At 40.0% G+C, this 6,364-nt stretch overlaps 1 protein-coding gene across 2 annotated transcripts in view; it reads left to right on the forward strand.

The window, feature by feature from the left end:
• Positions 1-6,364, forward strand: part of STON2 (stonin 2) — a 991,146-nt gene that overhangs the window by 162,727 nt on the left and 822,055 nt on the right. The window contains exon 3 of one of the 2 annotated variants that reach the window (XM_069637853.1): positions 296-396. The exons of the other annotated variant lie outside the window; for it this stretch is intronic. The gene's annotated coding sequence lies outside the window, so the exon portion shown is untranslated. The remainder of the gene's footprint in view (positions 1-295; positions 397-6,364) is intronic. 2 annotated transcript variants of the gene reach the window in all.

Below are 6,364 nucleotides of genomic sequence, written 5' to 3' on the forward strand. Positions count from 1 at the left end.
TTGTAGGAACTTTCAACACATTGTACGTTTCACTGTGGGCTTCATTGACAATTTTGAATTTCTCTACAACACTCCAGTTAGTAATAGGACTGTGGCTTTTTTATCGGTATATTAACTTTGCCTAATACTGATTCTCTCTGAGAAATTGCTTACTGCCCTGGTTTAAGGACTTCTTGTCACACAGTGCACATAACAAAATTGAGTTTTCATTAATCCAATAGACTTTATGCAGAAAAGATCTCAAAATCTGCCTGAAAATCTTACTGATCAAAACTGACATTGTATACCTATGCAGGATCTGACCACTGGAACATTCATGAAGACTAAAAACGGCACCCCTGTAATTCTACCCAATGACAAACAACGTGTGAAAAACAGTGATTCTACAACATTCCAGTAAGCAATTTAACCTTGTGTTCATAACAGCCATTTCAATTTATAAGCCACAGTGTAACTCTATAGTGCTCAGTTTCAGACGGTCAACATATTTACTTTAAATTGACACATTCTTTTCTTTATTCACTGCATCAGCGTTCGATTCATGACTTCAATATCACAATATAATTTTTTTTCCAAAAACGTGCAAATCAAATGCTGGGAGATTTTAGGTATTGTATAACGTTTAAAAAAGGGTTTAATAAACACTTTTTTTCTCTGTTTCAAAAACAACTGCTTGCATCACAAAATAATGTATATCTCCATATAAATTGCACTTCAGAGATTACAGGATCAACTTGATATAAGAAAACATTAAACTTGACTTAGCAATCAATTATAGGTGTGATGCCATTAACAGCCTACCTCACTCCAGACTAGATTCCTCAGATGCACAATTTTTTCACTCTTATCCAGATCCCTTGAGAATGCTTAGTTGTCGTCATATACTGTAGTTGGATAATAATACCCCAGCTTCTTCATCATAAGTCATAGCCTTCTAAGCATCAACAAACTTTTTTTAAAACTTGAAACGGCCTCTGCCGCTTTAAAAGAAGACTTTGGTAATTATCCAAGGCTTCAGGTTTAAAGATAAATCTGAATGTGATCTAACTTTATATCCAAAATGTTATCCTACTTTAGATTCTGACCTGCAGGCTTCTTGAATGGGGAGAAGGTTAATGGACATTCTTCTCAGCCGAGAGAAAAAATAAGTTTCAATAAAATTGACTCTAAAAATGTGTGCACTTTGATTCATGACAGCTTTTCCAAGGAAGATTGCTCTTCAAAACAGTTCAGAATACCAGTTCCTACATATGCCAGATCCCATAGAAGCTATTTGAGATGCTCCCAAAAAATAATTGCCTTTCACCGAAATTACACTTGACAGTTGGAAAATTCAGCAAGAGAAAATCAATCCAGATGCCAGGCCATTTCTTTGAAAAAATAAGATTTTTCTATATTCCTTAGGTTTCCAGGATGAATACTTGCACATGGAAAAGCAAAGTAATATACAGTTCAGCGATCCATCAGGAGAGATGATCACAGCCAATTCAGAGTTGATCACTTTTGGACTGATATCAATGGCATATACTTCACCAAATGCTTCCTAGTGTTGACAATAAAACCTCAGATAGAAGGTATTTGTGTATATGCGTAGTTCAATATATGCATGCAGTATCACTCCATCACCCATGCACTCCCCAGAACCTCCCACCGTCCATCAGTTAGTTTTAGAGGTATTAGATTAGGCAATCCAATTTCTTCATGAGCAGAAGTTTTCCATCGTCCATGAAAACTCATCTCTCATGTCAGCGTTTGAATCTCTATTTGACTTAGAAAAGGGTGTGCTTTCACCCAACAGCATAAACATTTCATCATCCAGTGTGCTGCAGCCACCCTGAAATCGAACAAATGAGGTTGGTCTGAAAGTTCAGCGTTGTTCTCAGAAGTTTGTGTAGCACGAGATGGGGACATTATCAAGAGTACTAAAATACTGTACAGGATCTCGTCACAGAATCATGCAATTTTCAAATTAGGGACTATGCAGGAAACACCCAATACAACTTTGTTTTACTACTATGCTCTTTAGTTTGACAGCAGGTCCTGATTGGCTGGGTTGCTAACACTGGAGTGCAGCGCACAAATAATCGGAAACTAGACACCATCTGTACACTTCAAGAATATGTATTTTATAATAGCTGTTTGTGCGGTCTCCAATGTTTGCTTGTACTAGAACTTCTGATTCAATAACTGTGATTTGCTCGTACTTGACTTTAACTTTAACTCACATCATACCAGAGTGGTGATTCTCAGTGTCCTTGTTGCTGGACTTACCTGGAACTCCCAGCATGCACCAGTTGGAAAGCTTCGTATTTTTGCTGTGGGCTTTCTTTGTGCAGGAATTATGATTCTTAGTACCTCTGTAATGTGTCGTCAGTACTTCTCTCAATAAATAAGAATTTTGGATCTCACTCTCTTGTTTATCTTGACTACATCTAACAATGTGCAACAGCTCTGGTTACCTTTTGTAGTTTATCTTGGCTACAGCTCCCATTGCGCTAATGTTCTAGTTCTCAATCACTTCTGTTGGACAAATTCCGATAGTTTAATAATAAATAATAATAATAATAATTAGGCTTTTATATAGCGCTACAAACCCTCAGGTATCTGAGCGCTGCTTATTATTACCCACGGTGTGTGGTGCTCATTTATCGACCTCGGAAGGATGAAAGGCTGAGTTTGGCCCCGCCGGGATTCGAACCTGCGTTAAGGATTCGAACCTGCGTTAACAGGCTCTGCACGGGTGTCAAAGCGGGCGCTCTACTCGCTGTGCCACTTGACCGGCACAGCGAGTGCGATGAATATGTACATTCTAATTAGGTTGACCTGATTTCCAAGACGAAAAACCGGGAAGGGCCAACAACATAAAATCAGCCCACCCATTACTGCCCCTCCTCCTGCATCTCCCCACAACCCCCATCAACACTATTTCGAGCACTACTTCTCTATATGATCTATAATATATGATGTAAATTGTGCAGGTTTGGCTGTGAATCTTAGCATGTTAATTAAAAACTAGCTTTTGCTCTTGTTGATTTTACAATGATTGCCGTTCAGTCATTTCCATGCCAGTGTCTGTGGCACAAGCAGTTAGTGGTGTGGCTCGTGCCTGAAAAGTTAGGGGTTTGAGCCCATCCTATGATGTCACAATTCTGAAAGTGTTGTGAAATTAAGTTTATCATTTTTGTCATCTGCCCTTTACCCAAAATCAGGACAGGGTTTTTACATTTAAAAAACTCTCGGGACGGGGTGGGGAGAACAGAGGGCCCAATTCCAGGACCATCCCAACACCCTAATTCATATATAAATGCATTGCCATCCTGGCAAAGAAAGTGTTAAAAGCATTGGGGCTCCCACTTCAAGGCCCTTATTTGTAATGCCTCTTCTTTATCCAATTTACTCTGACAGTGTCTCAACTGGGTTTTACACCACTGCATTTAAACTCACCACCATTCATCAATATATTGTTTTCAACCTGGCATTTCAACCTGCAACAGTTCCTCTTTCCCATTCACTGCTGATCTCTCCCTCCTTTTCTGTAGATATTTCCCAAAAGCGTTTCTCTCCCAACTCTTATCTCTCTGTTCCCACCCAATCTTCATACTTTCAATCGCTGGACCCCTTGAGAGTTTAGTTCCATCTGCTCATTTGTCTCGTCAGCTCAGTGTCCCCTCTCGGGTCGAGAGTTTTCTGTGCTCTCGGTCACAGAGAAGGAAGTCGAGATTTGAGTAGAAGGAGCTGCATTCAGCTCTTTGGAAATGGGTCCTCAAGCAGTAACATGAGCTACCTCTGGGGAACAAAGGGCTAATAAACACTGTGTTCCAAATCTACCTTTCACATAAAATGAACACTATAACGTTTGTCATTTTGTATGACCCTTTATGCCATAAATATCTTCTAGATTTGACTGAGCTCTCCTTTACAAGTATTCCCAAAAACACAAACAGTTAATTTCACATATGTATACGTCACTGATGATCTTGATCATTTCCAGAACACCAAGAACAGTTTAAGGGTTTTTTAAATATTTGTTTAATGTCCCTTCTGATCATGTCAAGCTGCAGATGTTCAAACTAGTGAGTTTCCCAGTCTGGTCCTTTGACCTCCCTCCACCCTATGCGTCCCTATCTCCCAGGGTGTTGTTAAAACCAGAGACTGGTATCCCCAACTGTCTACTCTATCCCAAGCTTCAAGTGAGGGCCTACAGGCCAAAGCCTTCCTATCTTGCTCCCTCCAAGAATTTACTAGAGACACCTGAAATGATCCTCCAAACAGTTAAGGTATAGGCAACTTCTTTATATAAGTTACTGTGGGTCACATGTACACCCCACCGGTCTCTCTGTAAGCTCCTTCTAACTGCCACAGAGCTTAGCATTCTTTACCTTGCATTCTCACTCCACATTCCATGCTTAGCATTCCACACATGAAGAATGCTACACATCTCCCTTTTTCCCCATAACATGAAACAACAAAAGTACTAGAAAAGAAACTAAGTATTTTCAACACATGACACTTAATAACAGGTGTCACTAAAATGTGTGTAATAACATATTACAAGGATTCGTAAATATGAAACTGAAAGAACTAAAATGTTATACATGTACGTGAAAACAGTGAGGAGTAATACATCTGCATGAAAGAGACCCGAGTGATAAAGCGTGTCACCTACTGAAGGAGGAATCTAACACACACAGTAACAATAAAGCTATTCAACATAATATGAAGGTTTCCCACAGCTCCTAGTGAGAAGTTCTCTCTTGTGAATACTGCAACTCTTCTTGCAAGCATTCTGATCATTCTCTTCCCTTCACCTGCAATCCCTCAGATCCTCTCATGTACCTACAAACTCTATTTACATTCCACACTCGTCCATCTGTCACTTTCACAGCGCTATGCAACCTTTTAATAATCCTCAGGGGTTTTGACCACTAACCCAACCATCCTGGTGTTGGGTTTTTTCCCCCTTAACATTTCAAATGAGGAAATACCAGTGGTCACATGGGGGGTGAATCTATAGGCCACTACTGTGTCTCCCGCAGCTTTCTTCCCATCACCTCCTTCAGAAATGGCAACCCTTATACTGTTGTTGATCACTATTAAATCTTTCAATCATCCCATTTGCTCCTGGGTGATATATATCTAACTGGCCTCGTGTTCTATGCCATTCACTCTCAAAAACGCTTTCATTTTATCAGCAACAAATTGTACACCATTATCTGTTATTATAGTAGTGGGATAACCTTCCCTCCTAAAGACTTTGTCTAGAAACGTAATTATATCTTTGCCACATACATGTTGTACCCATGACAATTTCACTATACCATATCTAAATGTTCCTTGGGTTCTCAATGGCCCAACAATATCGAGTCCTACTCTCTCCCAATGCACGGATGGAATGGACATCAAAGTCATAGGCTTTACTCTTGTGACACAACCTTTTGCAGCATTCTCACATATAACACACTCTCTGATGATTCTCTCAATCTGCAAATCCATACCTGGCCACCTATAATCCTGCCTTATCAATTGCTTTGTTTTGATCATTTCTTGATAGCCTTCGTGTGGCACTTCAATAATTTTTCCTCTTACTTTGATGGGAGGAAGTAGCTTGTCTCCCCTCAAAATCATACCATCTCTTACAAGAAATTCATCAAAAACATTCTTCATGGCATCAGGAATTGTTCCGCTCCTAATCTCAGTACTCTTCACTCCACACTCCAACTTTCCTTGACATCGACTAGTACTGGATCCACTAACATAGCTTCACACCATTCATTCTCCGTCACGACTTCTTGGCTGACATTAAGTACTTGATCCTCTTTATCTTCCTCATTTCCCTCATCCCCTACTACATTTGTCAATCTGGAAAGACCATCTGCTGCTTTATTCTTAATGCCTGGCAGATACTCTATTTCCCAAATGTAATCGTGTAAGCTTGCTACCCACTTCCGGATCCTAGACAACACCTTATCAAACCCCTTTGTGGTAAGAATCTCCTTCAAGGGCTTATGGTCCGACCTTATTGTAAACCTCACAACCCAAAGGAAAGGGCGAGCCCTTCCTACTACCCATTGGATTGCCAATAACTCCTTTTCTATCATGGAATAGTTCTTCTCCGCAGTACTTATTGATATGGATATTTTATTTGTAATGCGCTCGTACACAAGTGTTTCAGAGCGCGACGAGGCAAGGGAGCAGAATAAAGGAGGTCAAAACAACGATCTTACTAGGCCTAGTGACATTGAGAACACGCAAGTGCATGGGAGAGGGAGAGGAGTGAGTGCAAGGGATGGGGGAGAGGTGGAAAGTGCTGAGCAAAAAAAATCAATAAGTAAATAAAACATGAATAAATAAATAAATAAATAAA

Source organism: Ambystoma mexicanum, chromosome 14 (assembly GCF_040938575.1).
Source record: "Ambystoma mexicanum isolate Mex_15411 chromosome 14, UKY_AmexF1_1, whole genome shotgun sequence".
In the NCBI taxonomy this organism is placed as follows: Eukaryota; Metazoa; Chordata; class Amphibia; order Caudata; family Ambystomatidae; genus Ambystoma; species Ambystoma mexicanum.